The sequence below is a fragment of the Nipponia nippon genome, unplaced genomic scaffold (assembly GCF_047370975.1).
Source record: "Nipponia nippon isolate SJK-2023a ecotype South Korea unplaced genomic scaffold, ASM4737097v1 scaffold_7, whole genome shotgun sequence".
Taxonomy (NCBI): Eukaryota; Metazoa; Chordata; class Aves; order Pelecaniformes; family Threskiornithidae; genus Nipponia; species Nipponia nippon.
Genome location: NW_028262391.1, coordinates 15,723,079 through 15,743,190, shown reverse-complemented (window position 1 = coordinate 15,743,190; position 20,112 = coordinate 15,723,079). Strand labels below are relative to the sequence as shown.

Sequence of the window (20,112 nt, the reverse complement as noted above, 5' to 3'; positions counted from 1 at the left end):
ACTAAGTAGATCCTAATTGCTGTTAGCCACAATAAAGTTACACTGCCAACCCTTGAAAGATATTGCCATCCTAAGTCACGATGTCTTCCTTAAGAGGGCCTTCAAAAAAACACTAGGTGCATAAAAAGATTAGAAAGCAATTTGCAGTTGTGCAGTTCCCATTGGAAGCATTAGCTCTGTCCATAAGGTCAGATGACCCTAAAATAAAACAGATCTTCTGAAATCCTGTTCTTGGCGAGCATGACAATCTGAGAAATCCTGCCTGAAAAGTTGCTCCAGATCCAGATTAAGAGAGAAACAAACAAACAATCCCTCCAACACAAGTCCTTTTTTTGTGTCAGCCAGCAGTGACATGAAGAGCATACCTCCTAGGACACATATTCCAAGGGGGTTTAACATACCTGTCTCCTTCTCCCCTCTACTCCCCGAGAATAAAGTTTGACAGATTTATTTTGGCAATTTTACACATATTGCAACTTCAGTAGTGATGATCTGAACATTTCAGTTGTGCTCACAGCCGGCCGGGGGGGATTCCTAGGGAAACTGGAAATGTTTGTATGCCGCTTGCGACCCCTACTTCAGAAAGTTGAAGGCAAAAGGAAGGAGCGGGCGTCCCATGCCACCCCTCGCACTGCGCTGGCAGTCGCCCTCCCCCGAAGTAACCGCAAGTCCCTGGGCGCTGGCCCTGCACTGCGATGCCCTGCACTGCGATGCCCGGCACCGAGAGGCACCGCTCTGCCCGTCACCCCGCCTCGGCACCCCTCGCTGCCGCCGGAGCGATGCGGGCCGGCCGCCTCCGCCCCCGCAGCGGGCGAGGGGGCGCCGGCAGCGGGCGTGCCCGCCGACGGGGGGCGTGTGGAGGAGAGGGGGGAAGCGGGAGGGAGACGGGTCAGAGGGGTCTGTCCCGGGAGATGGGTGGGGAGAGACAGCGGGCGAGCTGGGCTGTGCTGCAACGCCCCTCGCTATAAATCGAGGGGCCGCGCAGCGGAGCGGGAGGAGCGGTGCGGCCGGGAAGGGAGAGCGCGCCGAGCCCAGCGCCCAGCCCAGCCCAGCCCAGCCCAGCGCGGTGCCAGCGCCGTCGGGGCTGAGCCGCCCGCCCCAGCCGGGCCGCGGCCGCTCCTCGCCCCGAGGCCGGCCCTCCGCGGAGCCAGGTAAGGCGCGTCCCTCCGGCGGCCCCGGCTTCCGCGGGCGCGGGGCGGCCCCTGGGCGCCCGCCGCCGGCTCTGCCGCCGGCGCCCGGCCGGCAGCCCGCCGCCGCGCCGCTCCTCACCCCCGCCTCGGGAACAGCCGCCTGGCCCCGAGGGAAGGAAACCGTGGTTTCTGGTACAGGCTCCTGCTGAATTTATACTTTGTTTAGATGAGGTTGGCAGAGGAAGTCTCAGTTCTGGACAAAATGCAGGCACATAAGCCCTGTGCCCCGACTTGCCCTTCGAGGCCCGCTCACTAAGCCCACACCACCTATTTATTTTGGAGACAGCTAAATGTCCCGCAGACTCCCGGCCGTGCCCTGTGCGTCAGCTCTCGTGTCTTGTCAGCAGCTGGGAGATAAAGCAAAGGCACCCTTTGACAGAAGGCACGGCACTCGGAGCAGGAACACCACCTCGCCGCCAAGGCTCTCCCCGACAGCCTGCAAGAGCCAGCCCTCTTATCTCGGGTCCAGATCAGATGAGCACTTGAAATTTTTATTACTGTGCTAAGCTCATGATATGAATTAATCAAAAATCACTAAAGGCAATGCTGATGATTTTGGGGACTTGTGCAAACGCTTTGTTTCTCAGTCTAACAGGCAATACAACTTCCACCAGTTAACGACTAGTATTGGTATCATCAAAATTGTGTAGCATACCCTCCATAACCAGACATCGTTTTCTACAGGAAAAAAAAAAAAAATGGAGCAATCTGGAACCAGAGATGGAATTTTAGTTAGTAAAAGTTAAAATGCCGTCTCCCCCACCCCCTTTTTGTCCCCCTGGCATCAGCCAGCTTCTAAACTTAGCTTGGACTCTTTAAAAATGAAACTGGACTAGAGTTCTTTGACATGTTCAGGTGAAATCCTGTAACATATTTACTGTCCTCCCACTCTTCATACATTAAAACACTTAAAATGTTATCAGTTATTTACAGGCACACAAGCTGTATATTCTTCCGAGGAAGTCAACGGGCATAGCGGTAACTAAATAAGTCAATCAGATCGCAGTATGTACAAGCAATAAATTTGCATGATTCAGTTCCAGCCATTTCTATATTTCTGCAAACTCACTGGAATTAATAAGGTGTATGGCAATAAGTGACAGCAGGATTCTGTCCTGAGCAGGCTACAGTTCACTGTAAATTCCCATCACTTCCATAAGTAGCAGTACTTGTTCCTATTGTTTTATGTTGCATAGCATGGGACAAGTTAGTAAATGGGCTCAGTAAAATTACAAACCCCAAAAAGGGATGAGGGTAAAGAGGGATTTTTGTTTAGGGGAGGGTGTCTTCTCTTTTCGCTTGCGTGAACCCACACTGCTAACATGATTAGACTTTTGCCTGAATCGGAGGATTGAGTATGGCCTGAAGCAGGTAATTACCATGGTGATGTAGAAAGGCTCTTTTAGCTCTGTTTTAATATCAGATGAATGTTGCACACTCCTGACTATGGGAGTCCATTTTGCTTGTTGCCACCATAATCTTTTAAATTATAGCATCTTTCAAAAATACGATGAAGTGCCTAGAAATTAAGCTTTCGCTCATGTATTAAGCATTTTCACTATATGCCTTTCCAGCAGGAACATGGTCTTTCTGTACACCTTTCCTCCCTACAACTTGAACTCCGTAGCAGAGAAAAATCAGTTACGACTATGGAGTGCTTCTTAGTTTATGTTGCTGAACTGAGAATGCAAAGTGGTCCTGTATGATGAAGAGAGGGAAGTCACATTTATCATTAAATTTGAGTATAGTTGGTTTCATTCTCCCCTAACTTTTTGTCAAGGTACTAGATAGAAACAGAGTTAATTCTTACACTGGAGGAGAGCAGAAGTGGGCCCATTCCCGATGGCATGAGGTGTCCTGCCTTTCTGCTTGGAAACAGTACCTTGCTTGGGTTGGACAGCATGTGCAAGCTGCAGCTAGAAGTTACCGGCTTAAAGGGCAGTAAATACCAGCCTGAAATGCCAGTATCCACAGCACTGCAGAAGCGAGGAGAGTTTAAAACGCCTTTCAGGTTAAAACGTCACAACTCCACAACCTGCTTTTTACAGTCCACTTAGAACGAGAAGATGCATGATTTGTATTTGTGTTACCCACTGAATGAATATTATCTTTAATGGTATTAAATATCTGAAAATGTATCTCATTTCTTTTTGCTATTTGTAGTACTATAAAAACAGAGGCAGATGCAGAATGTAAACATGGTGATTTATTTACACTTTCTAGAATAATTCTGTTGAAACGTATGGACTGTGTTTGCAGACAAAGATATGTGTCAGAGTTAATTCCCGTTAAAAATTTTATTTCAGATAATGGACACTCAGTGTATTTTACTACACTTCTAAGTTTTCTGCACTGTGGTAATTTTATCCTCTGTGTTTGTTAAAGGAATACATTTACATAGTCCTTTTCTCTGTCACTGCTTATGGTTCTACATGGTTCTTATGGTACTACAGCTCCAGTAATTAATATGGTAATTTAAAGTTACATAAACTACATACTCTGATTACACTGTCCTAGTTAAATGCTTGTTTATGCAAAAGTATAATATTACTTGGAAATGTTTTAAGCAGTCACAAATTACTCTCATTTGCTCACTACCTCTCCTTTTTCTCTGGACCTTTTTGAGGTCCAGAAGCTCCTAGTGTCACCAGTATTCATAATCTCTCCTGTGGCTGTTACTGCCCAAATTTTAGAGCATCTTATCACACTGTGAGAAGCATCCAGTTGTTTCTGAGTGGTTGGCGTGTATCTCTCTTCCCCACACTTCAAGTCTCCTTTTCTGCCTTGGTGAGTTGATAAAAGATCATGTTCTGTCTTGAGTTGGATAGAGAGCAGGGATATTTATGCATTATTTTAATCAAATACTATGTCTGACTCACATGGTTAATCTTGTGCTTTTTTTAGCTGAATTTAATGGTTATCTTCCAGGAGACACCTCAATAAGAGGAGAAATAGACTAAAATTTAATTTGGATATGTTATATCTAAAGCTGCGTTGGGGAAACGGGTTATCAAGCTTCATCAGCATATGAATAGATCTACTTGGGCAGTGTATAGATATGCCAAAGAAAGTGGCCAAATTGCTAAGTCAGGGGAAAGGGAGTGGGCAGCAAAGCAAAATAAAACCCTCACCTATTTGTGACAAGAATACTGGCAACCCAGCAACATATCTCCTCTGGCACCCAAAGTACTAATGTGAAGAGAGGTCTGAAAGTTTAAACACCACCACCACAGTTGTTTCCTTAGCTATAATGAAGGGGACTTGGGCAGTTAAGTGAAACGGCCCAGGTTGAGTGAAAGAGCCTACTTACTTGACAGGGAATAGGCTCAGACCTGTCCCAACAAATGACAGAGCAGAGAAGAAAAAAGTGAAATGAGCACTAGTCTCACAATTAATTTAGATTGCAATGCTAGTTAAAGAGTAATTACACATCAGACCCCTTGCAAATTCTTAGATCCATTGATTTGAAACCATCCATCTCTCTCCAGAATGAGAAGTATAATCTCAGAATCCTTTCAGAGTTGCAAGCCTGGTAAGACTTACAGTTTACAGCTGCGAGGACTAGGTCAGGGTATAGCCTGGCCACTACAGGCCCGTGGCGGTCTGCTTGTATTGTAGGCTCTTTGTATGTACAGCTAAATCTCTAGCCTTTGGGTAATCTTGTTTCAGTTTTTAAGCCTTATCTAGCTTACTGCTGGTATTTGTGCCTCATGCTCTCAGTTGCGCAGCAATTCCATCAGAAGTGCAGCAATGCGGATGTTGTGCTCTACCACGTGTTCCTCTCAAATATTAATTAACAATTTTGCAGTATTCTTGGATAGCAGTTCTGATTTTTGGACAATTCATCTTAAGGGAGCCTGTGGTACTTCTAAGAAGTTAGCCTCTGCATTGTTAGGATCAGGTTTGAGAACCTAGGTAAGAGAAAATTGCAGAGCATCACAAAGAGAAATTTTTAGAAATCTCATGGAATTCTGAAGACAAAAGGGAAAATGTGGATCATTTGTGAAAAGAGGGGAATGTGGAGGGAAGACTAATTTTTTCTTTTCACTATTGTAGGGTTAGTTTCCACCATGCTAACAGGAATAAACAGGTTGCTATTGCTGAGAATTGAACCCTTGCTACTTATCAAGACATGATGCATACAGGTTCCACTCTAGAAGCGTGATACTGTTTTCCAGGTGAATAAGAAAGCAGTTCTGGAATTAAAATTTTATGCAAAGTTAAAATTTTGGCATGTATACACAAGGTGAGTTCAAAAACATTGGAGAGTTTTGAATAGGTGGCAACATAATTTACTCTTAGAGCTTAAAAGTATATAGACCTCATGTATGAGGCCCAAATGCTGCATCCTGAAGATCAGAAAGGCTCCAGCAGAGCTGTTTTCTTATATACAGCTGCTATTGCACGGACAGTTACTAATCACGGTATCATTTTCTGTTTCCTCCTTCTGGTCCTAAAAACCCCGCAGTGAAAAGCAAGCCAGTACGCTTTTGCTGACCACAATATTTCTTTCCGTTCCCTTTCCATCAACAAACTTGTCTCTTAAGATCACTTTCACCAATAGACAGTCATTGTACTCAGAGGACTCATACCATGTTCTGTACCATCTTCTAAAACTTATCCTTTGAAAAACAAAACAAAAAAAAATTAATTTGACAGATGTACTCTAGAAGAATCTGTGTCATTTTTGAAAATTTTAGGGAATTTAACAAATCTGGCAAACTAGGGGAGTTATGATACTTGTACTTGATTTTTTTTTTTTACCTCAGCTGTAACAAACAAGTGAAAAGAAGTTATCTTGACTGTAAGTCCTAACAGCTGTGATTGAGACAAAGCACATATGAAATAGAATGGCTGGTCTAATCATTTATGGCCTTATCTTCAGATAAATGGTGGATTATACTAAAATTACTTTGAGCTTTCAAGTGAATTGCAACTAAGGGTAGGAAAACATCATGCTCGAAATAGCATGCTGTTGTGTTCTCCGTTGCACCATCATCTGAAAGAGCTACAGATTTTGGGCTGTCAGGTGTCTTTTACAATTTTCATTCCATTTGGGTTTTGTTTGATATCAAAACCTGCCAGGTATCCACTATATAACAACGCTAGCTATGGTTACTATTTGCGGTGTTTATCTCCTTTTATTGTAGTTGAGTAGCATTTCTCTTACAGGCACAGAAAATGGGTAATAACTGAAGACGACCTCACAGCAGGAAGGTGAGATCGGATTGGCAATGCATCAGTGAGTGGCGTGATTGAAGACAAGACAAAAAGCAGGCTTCAGCAAAAGGTAACTGGCAATATCTCAAGAAACTGGTACTGAATTTGGGCAAGGTCAATATCTAGACAGTATTTCACTGTTTGAGATGAAAGCTATAATTAGAGTTACGGCCAAAACAAAGAATGAGTTAACCAAACACCTAATTTCAGCGATTCATCTGTTCCTTTCTTTACTTCTAGGGCATACAAATTTGTCAGTTACTGATAGATCGTTGGCTAGTGGAATCTAATAATCAGTAGATGAAGTATAGGAACAGAAATAGAAAATAAAACAGCATTCCTGAGTCCCCTCAGTTTTCTGAAAATTGAGACGGATACACTGAATGGGAGTACTGTGCCTCCGCATTTCTAGCTCAGAGGGACCCATGCAAATAGTAAAACATTCCAATAAACCACTGAACAGCTGTACTTTTATGTTGGGGGGCTTATGCAAGGGAAAAAAATGTGCTAGTTGACTTCCCTAAAAAATGTTCTGTTGGCAGTTATCCTCCATTTAACCCTGCTTCAGCATCAGCACAGCCTGGCCGGACCATTTGCTTGAAGCAGGCAGCACATAATGTACAAAGATGCAGCCTGAACTTGTTTATTGAGGAGTCATGCATGTCCCTCCCAGTCTGAGTTTATAGGATGTACGTCACCTTTTCATCCTTTTCTTTATAAACTCCTGTTGGTTTTCAGCTTTTCTTCTTTCTCCCCTCATTCTTGTTTATACAATTTTCCTTTTTTCCTCCCTGTTGAGCCCAAGAGTTAGTCTGCTAGCACTCAGTTTCTGGCAGTTGCTCAGGATTTCCTCCCTCCTTAGGTTCTTTACTTAACGCACGACAATCGGAAATGGAAAGCATGGGGCAGGAATGAACACCTGTTTTCAAAGTGGGACTTTAGCTCTGCTGGTAGATTTCTCTTTATTATTTTCCTCTTGGCTTTATTATTAGCAGCTTACCATGATAAGACAATTACAGTTTTTCTCAAATCAGGCTTTATTTCAGGTAAAAGATATGTCTTTACCCATGTGCCTCCTAAAAAGCACTTCAAAGGAAAAGGGTTCAAAAATATTTTGCTTTTAAATATATTTTATGATGCTGTTCCACGTTCTTAAACAAACCATCAAAAAAAGCCACGTCAGTACTGGACAGCCACACATCCAAGCATTTGCTCAGCTCAACCGGTAATTTTCCTAGCACTAAAGTAGAGCTCATGTGGCACCTTTTAGGGCACAACGCTACCCTTTCCGGGCATCTGCGCAGTTATGTTTGCTTGAGAACCAAGACTGCACTTGGTTCAGGATGCACTGATTCACAGCAACATAGCTTAGCTTGCACTCTGGCTGTAACAGCCTTCTTGGTTTTGCTATCTCTGTTGCTGGTCCTCAGTACCCACAAGGAACATCTCAGAGCCAGGACAGTAAAGAGAGTTCACTAGTGAATTTTCTTTTCAAAATAGAGCAATAAATTTTACTTTGAAAAAAAAAACCAGGAAACAAGCTGTACAAATTTGGCAGAACATCTCTTTTGGTAGAACATCTATTTTGGTATCATTCTATTCAGTGTGCTGCCTTCCAGGCAAAGCACTAGGGATCACACTATCTGTTTTTTTCATGGGTGATAATACCTTTCACACTGACATGGATTAAGGTGTCTGTATTTGACCTTTCATTCTCTTTGATTAACCCCTTGGCACCTCACTAGTCCAATTGACTTGTACAAAAATCACAGATACATTGCTTGTCTTTATATTTGGCTACTCAAATTTTATTCTAGTCCTCATAATGATCTGCCCGTAACAGGAGTTCTGTGCAAGTGAAAGCACAATTAGGCCTCTATGTTTTCCATGTTATACTTACTAACAGTTACAATGATACTAACTTCTTTTGGGCTTAGCTGCATTACCATTTTAAAAGATATTTTTTTTTTTTGTCTGAATAAACTCTTGTACTTTACCAGTTACTCATACTGTTTTCTTTCCTTTCTGCCTTTGGTTCCCTTTTTCTGACCCTAATGAGGTATTCATTAAGAAGCTCCATGCTGATCCTTTGCTTTTAATCTTTTAACTTTTCCCTCCAGGCTGTTCCTAACATTCTCATTTAAGGAAGAAAAGTCTTTTCTGAGGCGTAGTGTGATATTTTCCCACTGTAAGGATCTCTGAATTAATTATATAAAAGAAAAGTAATCGAGTGTCTCAATCAGACACGGTGAACCAAATCCTATTACATATTGCTGAATTACGACACATGGAAGACAAAGCTTCCTCTGAACGAAGGTATTGAAATCTAACGCCTATTACCTTGCACAGGAATCCACAATACATTTGCCTTTGCCTCTTCAGTAAGATAAACACTATTTTTCAGCATGAAGTCAAAAGAAAAAAAAAATGTTCAGTGTGAGGTTTGTTTTCCTCAGAGCCGTAACAGTTTGACTAGTGGGAAGTTACATGGAAATCACTAGCCATGGTCTTGGAAATGTAGCGATACAACTTCCGCGTTAGTTGGTTTAGTTAACATGACAGATACTTCAGTGATATCACTATGTCTGTGTCCACATAGACGTGCTGCATTTGCATGTGTGCTTGTTTTTTGGTTAATGTTTTCATTACTCAAAGCAAAAGCTTCTATCAGTCACTTTAACCACATTGGTAATAGGTAAGAAACAGTGATGTGATTTGTTAGAGGTTTTTGGAGAGGGAAGGTTTTTTTAGATAACAATGTGCAACATGAACTACTCTCAGCCAACTCGTCTAATTTCCATTAGATTACGAAGTGGAACACCTCTGTTTGACAGAGGTCTCTCCATTTCTGGAGTAGAAGCAGAGAATTTTAAGTGTTTCTTTTCTCTCCCACTTTCTGACGGATGAGCCATTGTTGCAGATGAAGATAACTGTATTGCTCTGCACAATGCATTTCTAAATGTTATTCATTCATTTACGCTTGCCTTCTATTTTTGCGGGGGATGAGGGGGTAGTAAAAATAAAAAGCACATCCTGCAGAAGGGACTGTGTATTAAGCCTGTAGAGCTCTTAGGTGCATCATGGCTTCACCCTGGTGATTTAGCTTAATGGCAGGAAAATGTCCTTTTGAGGATTAATGTATAGGTAAGGTGTCACCTACATCAGAATGTTTCCACACGTCAAAACGTTACTGATTTGCGCGCAACCTGGCGCAAATTTATGTACGTAAGCTCTGTTTTTAGCACCTTTCTTACTGTTTTACAAGAAAGTACAGAAAGGCAGTTTCTTGTACCAGAAAAGTAGAAGTAATGTTATCTTGCAGAGTTCATTGCTCATCATGTTATTATCTCACTTTTAACTAAGGAAAGCTGTTCAAGAGCTTAAGTTGCGTACGTCATGTTAACTTTTGCCTCTGCATCTTCTGGCTTAGCAGAAGAGGAGTGACGTTACTGTGGGAGAGTAGGCAAATGACACCGTGGTCTCTGAATAAACTAAACTACCAGGACAAAGCAAGGAAGCCTCCATTTGGACTAATCTGAAATTCCACAAAGAAGTCCTATTACCTCCCGTCTTTGTCTACCTGTCCTCCTGCAAACATCTTTGCCTAGAGCAAGCAACAGAAACCTAATTAAAACATCACCTTCATTAGTTTTATACTAGTAAAATGTGTCTTTCACAGTAAAGCTGTAAAACAGAAAAAGGCCAAAGAACTGGTACCTAGATTCAGAAGAATCCTTTTCTCCCAGAAGTAGGTGATTTGATTCATGAGGAAACAATTGCAGCTTTGACCTTTCCATTCCATTTTCTATTGTGATCTCTGCCAGTGACAGAGAAGATTCTGACATTGATTGCATATTGCTGTGGGCATTAACCAGTTTAGAACATTATCATTTTTAATTTAGATGCACGAAATCCCATTTTCTGCTAAATTATGAACAACCACTAATATAACCAAGAGTTTAAACTTATGTAAATTTTACCTGTTTTTACCCAGAGGCTGGTAAGTGTATACTTACTGACCTCACTCAGCATCTGGACTTTCACAGAGTAGATTATAATACCCCTTTTACAGCCATTCCTTACCTGGCTATACTGATTTCTTTTTTTTTGTCTGCCTCCCTATAGTAATACTTATGTTCCATCCTTTAATGACACATGTCATTTTGTTATTTTAACATTCTTAACAGAATTTGAGAGGCGTTTTATCCTTTACCACATTTTTTTTCTCCCTGGACCAAAAAGCAGAAGGGACCCACATTTCACAACACAGTACATTTCATTTCACACACGTTCTATGTTGCAGTACAGCTACCCATAATAAACTAAAAGATATAACCATTTACCTTTGTCATTGGCTCATCTCAGTTAATAAAAGCTGAGAGTGTGGAGAGTCTTCATCATGGGAGGCAGGGGCATCTAGAGAATTGAACTGGGTACCTGTTGCTTCCTCACAGCTGCCTGCAGGAGTAGCACCACATCCCTGTAGAAAAAGAATCTGTGTGGCAGAGATTGCTCTGGCCCACGCCATGTTAAGTGATGCACATTTCTAATATTTTAGGCTTCAAATTAAAATACAACAACATGTTAAGAGTTTTATATGCTGCAAAAACTGTGAGGAAGAGCCAATACATACACGTGTCCTCTCATGTCCTGGAGTCAGTAACAGAATAACAGGTTGTGAGCAAGGAATCCTCATGAGACACTAATATTTTGGGGCTCAGTTCTACAAGCCATAGTCTACGTGAGTAGCTGTTACTCTCAAGGCCCCAAAACATTACTTACACATAACTGTCATCATCAAATGATAAATCCCAGAATGCAAATAATAACCTCTAAAGAGGCCAAGATTTCATTTGACTCCCAAAACAAAGATTTACATAGCACTCCTGAGGTTACTAACCTCTCACTCCTTTCTGCTTTATAAAACCAATTTCCACATGCTACGAATTTTCATTGTGTGTTTTAACAAAAGAGGGGCCAACTTTTCCTTTCCTACCTGATTCATTAAAACCTTTGTGTTTGGACTCCTTAGCAAAGCCCAGCCTTCTTTCCTTTACCCATCCAAAATGTTTCTCTCCGCATCTTCCATGTTGCCCATGCCCTTAATAGCATGCCTCTTCGAAAACTCACTATTCACACAACACCAAAAGAGCAACAATCTACATGAGAGAGTTCCAGCATTTGCCTGACCTTGTCTCTAGTGACCTCATAGGAGTTGCATCATTCCCTCCAGTGGGGTTCAGTTTCCCAAAGTTTGGCCGAGTTTCAGGAGCTTTGTAAAATCTATGTGGTAAAAGCACATGTTAACTACGTGCTTTTCTAAGTTAGCAAAAGCAGCTCGCTTCTTACAACAGTCTGTGCCTTTTGCAGCAGCGCTCTAAAGCATCATCCTTTCAGGTGTTTTAGATAACAGAAATGCATTGTTTCTGCTACGGGATCTTTGATATTTGTAGACTCCATACTTCTTTCCTGTTTTCAAGAAGTTGTAAAGGTAAAAAACTCAGTGGGAACTATGTTCCGTCAAAAGACTAGCCCCAGCATTGCTACAAGGCAAGTTTCTTGATGCCTCAGTGAAACTAGAGAAAGAGCAAGTGACTGAAGTACAGACAAGTCAGCTGGTTTAGTCACAGAATGAGATAATGCCAATAAGAAGAGAAATCCAGAAAACTTTCCTTTCCTTGAGCACTGGAGATGATCTCAGTTTGATAATCATATTGACACCTTTTCAATAGTTTTGAATTTCAAAATGGGCATAAAAAACTGAAGAGCCTCAGTTCTATAAAGGATCTTTACGTGCAAGTACTGTTTTCTTCCTGTCAGAGCCAGTTCTGGCCTCAGCAATTCTTGGCACAATTGGCACCTCCAAGTTGCCTCTCGAGCTTAAACTATTGTCTTTACAAATTCAGATACTGTTAATAAACAGCAAAACAACAAGCTAATTGCCTGGATGTCTCTCTGTGCTGCTCAGAACGTCATCTCTTCCTTGAACAGCAGTAGAAGAGAAAGGCTCTGTCTTGCATTCAGAGCAGTTCATGGAAGTGGCCTTTATTCCCCCCAAAAGGCCACTTTCCAGTTGATAGCTACCTTCTACTGGAGCAGTGAAACCATTGACTAATACTGATAAGATCTGGACAGTGATACTAAGAACTCTTTCAGTGTTGGATGCACAAAGACATTCACTCCAGCAAGAAATAAGAATGACCAGAGACCAATGATACTCAAAACAGCACGGAAAATGTCTTGTAACCCCTTATTAAGCTCTGCATGCTTGAAATCACAGTAATATAACACAGGATTTCTCCTACAAGCTGGGAAGGAAGAACAGTTGTTGTTATTGCTATTTTCATATACTTATGGAGGCACCCACAAGCTTCAGTGAAGACCACATAACCTTAAAGACAGATTAATAGGTATATGAAATACCCAGTAAGTTGGACTGCGATGTTATATATGATCTGAAAGGAGATACCTCGCACATTGCATCTGATCTCTGTTCTGTTAGAAGAGGGCATGATAAGGGCTTTCAGCACTGCTTTTTATTTCGGTAATTTTTTTTCTCTCTTGCCTCTCCACAGCCTTTTTAATGTAAGGCTGAAAGACAGATCTGGATCAAGCCCAGAATTAATGTAAATTCCCTTACTCCTCAGGTTGGAGGAGTTCACAGTAGAAGCTTGTGGTTCATTCCCGATGGAAATAATGGTGCCAATAGAAGTTTTAGGTCTGTGGTTAGGCATCCAGGTAGGATGTGTACAGCTGTGTAATTAAAAAAAGAATACTTTAAAACATCTTATTCCATGGAACTAAGCTATTAGAATAGAAACTTAAAGTTCATCACATGATTTCACTCACACTTAACAAACCTGAATTTGATTTCTGTCTTTTATTAAAAATGATCACATGGGGCACACTATATTTTATATAGGCAATTCCAGCTGCAATAAAGGAAATGTGTTAATCCATTCGTTTACTATCACTCAGAGAAAGTAACCGTGCAACATGTAACCTTTCGCAGCTCAAACTAATCTCACTTTTATTCGTTCTGGGACTTGATGGCTTAATTCTTGTTAACTATTGACTCTTTCGGGTACTTCCAAATACCCTAAAGAGACTACATAGCCAGGCATCAAATCTGAAGTTACAAATGTGCAGTAAGCTGTATATTAATAATAAACCAGTACTTCACGTTGTGTGGCCCTTCAAAAATCTTTTCATGTCAATGCTGAAAACCCTAGAAATTCTAGTCCTACCTTGATCTGAAATAGATTTATTTTTTCTTTCCTGGCATCTAATGTGCAGTAAATAGCGTTGTTAGCAATATGAGGAGATGACATGTCCCTGATAAGCAGACTTTAGATTAGCCTGCTCATTATTTATCATTTTTATCTCCTAGAAGGGTACCAGTCTTCCTTTTTGGTAAAGCTAATGGCTAGGACAGGGGTGGAAAAATCCGTGCTGGATTGATGATGATAGTTAATGCCCTCATTTCAAAGTCTTAATATGTCTAAGTGTCTTCAGCTTCTTTTAGAAGGGGCAGCAATTCTTTACTCTGTGGTATAAACAAGAAGAGTGACTGCCTCCTACTATAACAATTCATTTTTCATATTTAAAAACTAATTCAGCTATAGGTTTAATAACCTAGATAAGGAAAAGATGATCTTCATTCCTGTCAAGACAGAGCAACTGAGGTGACTGGGACAAGGGGATATCACATGGGGATATCACATCCTGTCAGACATCATCTTTTCTGAAGCTTAGCCTTTTGATGTTTAGTTTCAGAAGTACTGAACCAGAAGTATTGAGCTAGAAAAACATTTTACTTTGTTTTTTTTCATTATCTTTTCAGTTTTAAGTTACTGCTGTGCAGATAATTTTATATTCACATCTCTTTAAGGATATGTAATACCTAAGACATATTAAACACTGGAGAGTTTGCAACACATTCATGCAGCCTCGGTCAAAGAAAGAAAACGGAGATTGCTCTGATGGATAAACATGAAAAAAAGAGACCAGAAATTATGTGGGAAATCTAAGATATCTGGAGTATGGGGTACACTGTCAGGCCAGAACCAGTGATATCTAAAACCACCACCTCACTGATCTTCCTCAAGAGATTAGATAAACGACTGCATGTTGAAAATGGTTAATCCTTCAGTGTTTTGGAGTCCAGTTCTACATTTATTGAACCCAAGAATGTTTTTCCTCCCCTTAACAGCAGGGAAAACAAAATTATGTGTGTATAGAGGATGAGCTCCCAGAAAACGTTTACTTTTAAACCTAAACGTAGAGGATCTGAAAAATGAAACCTATAAACTAAAATACTGAAACTTACTCTCAACTGAAAGACTTTTGGCTAACCATAGCGAGTACTCTGTGGATCAGTCAGTCAACAAACTTCTGTACAAACCCCCCCCCCAAATCATTGCCATGCTAGCGTTCACTAAACCACTAAGTTCTAGTGAGGTTGAGAAACTCTAGTGAAGTTGAGCAATCCTTCCTTGGCACTAACAGCTGCGAGTAAAATTTTATAGCAATACGTACATCACGATTTCCCAGCTTTTGGAAGAAAAAACATACATGAGGAAGGAATTGGTAGAGTTAACTTTGGCCGAAGAGCTAAGTAGCATGAAGAAATATTTCCAATGTTTCTGCACTCTGTAAGTACAAGAGTATATGCAGAAAATAGTCCAAACTTCCACTGCTGCTGCAACTGCTAGAATTATAACTGTGACATTATTACACTGTAGGCTGTTAAAAAGAGCATACAGAAAATTTGTCACATATTATGTTGTAGCATTATTAAGGATTTAATGTCCCAAAAAAGTACTTGGAAGATTCTGTTTATCACTCCACAGCCCCATAAATTAGTGTTTTAGCCTGGCCTTTCACTTACGCCAGTTTTTGCTGCATCCATTTCTAACACAAAGTGCGAGTGAAAGATTAGTTTTCTTTATTCTGAGTCTTAAACCTAGCCAACTGCTTGCTAGTTTTCTATCTCTAGATATCCCTTCTGTTCTTTCTAAATGCTGCTATTTTTAGCAGCTTCAAGATATAAACATCATATGCTTTTACCCAAACATCCCGTAAGTGCATAGAGATACACTGACACTGTATAACCCGTTTGACATAAATATAGGACAAGACACTGATTATTTCTACTTATCTGGCACAAGACAATATAGATGATATAAATTTTTTGGTTCTACTTTGTTCATCTACTAGTTTCAGTAAAATAAATGTCATCATAACACTAAGAACCTTTCTTCTCTATCTGGATTGAAAGCTGTTTGCCCTTACTAGCATTAGAGAACTATTTAGGTAAATAAATAATTTGAAACAGAGTAACATCATAATGCACTGACACGGTCCAAAGGAGTAATGACAAACCCAGGTCCATTAGTAAAAGAGGTGAGGGGGGCTAAAAAGTGTTAAAGATGCTTACATTTTCAAATCGTGAAATTGTTTATAATTCATGTAATATATACAGCACAAGGTCTAAAAATCACCATTTGGGTAACAAAAAATATGTAGGCTCACGTTGCCTTTCAATTTCCAAAAATCCCTTAAATCGCTTTTTTTTTTAAAAAAAAAAAAAAAAAAAAGGATTAAAAATAGTTCTGAAGTGGCATTTTCAACAATAAAAATATCTTCCTCCAAAATGGAAAATACACGTTTGAGTCAAAATAACCTAGAATTACTTTCAAGAATAATCCTTGGCTGATATTTGGCAAAAAGAGTTATATGATTAACAACATGTCTAGTTAGTTTTAAAATAATCTTTTAGTCTAATGAGTAGGTGTCACTATTTTTCCATCTGCATTTTTAAAGTAAACTATACTTTTAGTCTCCCTTTAAAAATCTTCTTAATTTGGCTCAGAAACTTCAGAGAGTTTAACCTGCAGATGTCTTTGAAAAAATAAAATATCAGGATCTTGTTCCATGACTTACAAGTGCAAGAACTGGACTGAAGGTTAGCAAAACCCAGGAATGTACTAGAATAAAGGAAATTAGATATAAGCTTGTAGATACTAAAAAAAACCCCTTAAAATAGTTCACTCTGGTACATTATACTTTACATAAATGCACAAGTTCAATGACAGGTATTTTGCCTTGTGTTTGCATCTTAAATAATCTTGAAGGAAGGGGGTATTTTGAAAAGCGATGGCACTTCAATAGAAAATAAAGCAATTCCCTTATTTTAAAATAAATACAGACATCTAGTGGTGGAAATATATATTATATGAGTTAAACTTCAAAGTGATTTAAATGTCACTGTGCTTAACTGTGTTACTTTCTTTTTCCTTTACGTTTTCCTTCCGCCCAAATCATTCAAAATTACACACCCCCCCAATTCCACTGTTCAGTCATTCCACAAGCTTTGATTTTTCCCAGAGGAAAAAGTCCTTTCATCTGTCCTTTTCTTACATAAATTTTATGACTGAAACTGAGTACGGTTGAAGGATACTTGGGAAGTGAAGGGAAAATTAATGAGAGTAGTCTATGAAAAGAAACAGAAGAGAGATGTTCATTCTTTTCAGAATAAACTACGTAGCCATCATACAGAAGGACAGACTCTTTTGAAGTATGCTGGAGGAAATAAATACAGAGAAGTTCTTGCAGAGAAGGTCAGAGTACATAAACAGTTTGCATTTACAAGGTAGCAATAACTGGTCCTCTGCTAGCACAAAATAAGTAATAAGCAATTTAGAGTTTTGATGTTATGGAAGGACCAGATCCTAGAAAGATCACGGGCAGTTTATTTTCCAGCTATATAGAGCTAGCATAAATGAAGCAGACCAACTCTTGCAAGGGGAAGGCACAACGAATCCATATATAGGTTAGAGAACTAAAAGGATAAATAGTTTAAAATAAAAAAAAAAGCAAACAACACAAAATTAACATCAATTTCAACAGACTGGCAGTTGCTTCATGAAAGACTGACCAGGAGGACAGCTATTAAACAAAAACGCACAGGCCAGGTACAAGGTCCTGCAAATTCTGTTTGTTGTCATGTCAGACCACCTCCTGATCCAAAATTGCAAAAGCAGCAGCCAGCTTGACAGTTACCAATACAGATCTTCTGAAGCTTGCTTTCTGTTCTTGGTGCTCACGAATTGATGTACAGATGGTGTTCTGGTCCTATACTGCCTGTTGCAGTTCCATTTCAGTAATATTTTGATTTATTGTCATTTACCATGAAGTCAGATTCTGACCTCTGTGGAAAGATAGTGGCAGTGATGACAGGAGGCCTATGCAGACTCCAAGGCCACAATAGTTGGAATTACGTGCCTTTATTTGCCCCAAGTGTTTGCATTTCTCTTGCCCTCCACAATTCACATATCAACTCTGGACTGAAAATACTTACGAAAGCCATGAGTGGGGAATACAGACTGTTAGAAGGAGCAGCAGAAATAAGAGCTAGGAGAAAGGTAAATTTATGGCCTCACAGTGGGACTGCTCAGGAGCTCCAGGAAAGCAGAGAAGACGCTTATGAAGAAGCGTTAGAAGTTAGCATATGAAGTAGAAGAAATTATATTCATTAAGGCAATGAGGATAAAGGGGGTTGTTCTGCTGGATAGAAAAAAAAAAAAGCTCTGAAATAAAGCATGTGGAAAGTGTCATTAGTTTCTCAGCAATTAGAAAAAGAAGGTAGAAGAAATTAGGAAAGGGAGGGGACTAAAGTCTCAAGATAAAGGAAAAAAGCTTATGCCACCAGAAAGAAACACAGTTAATATATTGAACATATTGTTCCAAACATTTTTCAGCCTCTCTTCTCCCTGTGCAATAATTTTATATAAAAATAGAATGCATCATCCTCTTACAAGTGAGAAGATATTTCCATGTTTGAGAAAAGCAAATAATCCACCTACCATCAGAAGAAAAAAAAACTCACATTACCTAATGGTGAGGTGGCTGGACTGTAGCAGGGTTGCTCAGCTTGAGTTTATTTAGTCTTTGTCAAAGCAAATATCAAAACCACATTTTTGTTTAAAATTTCACTTGTGACACCTGCTTACCTATTTATAGCTGGTGAAGTTCTCACAGAAAGCCACAGTCAGTGCTATCTTATCTTTTAGTAGGCAAAGTGCTGTTTACCTTGCATGGGCTCAGCATTCCTTGTTGTTTCCACAGGCAGTTTAATTAGGATGCATGTTCACCCAACAGAAGCAATGAATGGAGTGGTAAATAATAGTTGGTAGAGCAGTCTGAAGCATTTCATTATCAGTGACTTATTGTAGTCACTGTAATTAAAAAAGATAAAAGGTCAAACAGGACAGTAACATACAACAGGGGTTTGCTGCTCACCAGGTAATTTGCTTTGAGATTGATGTTGCGACACCATTCACAGTCGCATCAATTCAATCCTCTTAGAAAAATCTCCTTGCCTTAAAATGATCCAATTATCATTACGTTAACTCAGGTCATTTGAGATGCTTTAAATGGAATTATCGATGTGCACAATTTCAGTACTTGCATTTAACTGGCCAGTGGTTTAACCTGCTCTGGTGAATTCTGGCAGCATAAAGCTGTACCAGCCATCTATTTCTGCAACGTTTTTAAACAATCTGCAGTACTTCCTATGTAGAAGTATCTTCTTTGCATAAAATGTGTATAACCATGATCCTGGGACAAGCAGGTGAACTATGGCAGATGAGAATAACAGCAAAAATGACAGTGGTACAGAACAGAAGTCATTGCCTGTAAGGAGCTCACACCACCAGGGCTGCCCTGTGTCACCACTCAGCACTGCTATGGGCTCATGCCTTCCAAAACAAATGGCTTGCTTCTGTGTTGAAGCTTTTCCTAATGCTCTAACGTTACAGATGTCCTCAAGGCAGCAGATCTAGCTGAGGCTAGCTCTGAAACCTTAAAAATTTCCAGGAAATTTAAAAATTCAGCTTCAGATTGGCAGTGCCTTCCTCACTGTGTTTCAAACGTAAGGCTCTTAAGAGGTTCATTCTCACAGCAACATTCAAACTGTTTTCAGATATACATATGGCAATCCACATCTATTTACCCAAAAGCAACCACATTCTGTATTTCTGCTTCCTTTTCATTTACTGAGAATAGTGAAGGATTTCTTTCTTTATTAATCGTAATTCCTTAGCATAATTTAAAACTGATAACATACCAAACATCCTTTGCACAATTCCACCGACTTCAGTGTTAGACCAAAACCTTTAATGCCAGAAAGGTTACAGTCTTACAGAGGTAAACTGAAGTGTCGTACTGTTTCTTGATCAAATTCCTGATTCTTTATGGGAGTTGTTCTGCCTTTTTTACTTCCCAAACACTCCAAAACAAGCTCAGGGAATTCAATACCTTAGACAGCCAGACACAAATTTCCCAACTCAATTATTTTTTGTTTATTTTAACGCATTTCTGAAAACGTAATATAATCATTATTACACTTTCTTGAAAGTACATATGCTATTAATTACATCAACTAAAGCTACTACTGGCATGAAAAAGTACAGGCCACCCTGTGGGTAGAAAGGGGAAATTGGAAGTTAAACAACGAAACACACTACACCGAAGGGGTGGATGAAGTGACCGTGAGAAAGGTGCCTTAGCATCTACCACTGCACAGAAACAATCCCATCGAGGGGGGAATATTCACCATCAGCTACATTTGTCTTAGACACTGAATCCGCCAGTTAGTACACACAGAGCAGGATGCACTTGCCAAATAGTACCACCGATG

At 40.0% G+C, this 20,112-nt stretch overlaps 1 protein-coding gene across 3 annotated transcripts in view; it reads left to right on the top strand.

Annotated features, from left to right (window-relative positions):
- Positions 1 to 1,014: 1,014 nt before the first annotated feature.
- AGTR1 (angiotensin II receptor type 1) overlaps positions 1,015 to 20,112 on the top strand; it is a 30,265-nt gene continuing 11,167 nt past the window's right edge. Inside the window, exons 1-4 of one of the 3 annotated variants that reach the window (XM_087740556.1) lie at positions 1,021 to 1,151; positions 3,817 to 3,977; positions 5,247 to 5,368; positions 6,363 to 6,480. The gene's annotated coding sequence lies outside the window, so the exon portion shown is untranslated. Of the gene's footprint in view, positions 1,152 to 1,386; positions 3,978 to 5,246; positions 5,437 to 6,362; positions 6,481 to 20,112 lie in introns of those variants that run through there. The other 2 variants (XM_087740557.1, XM_087740558.1) reach the window with 2 other exon arrangements.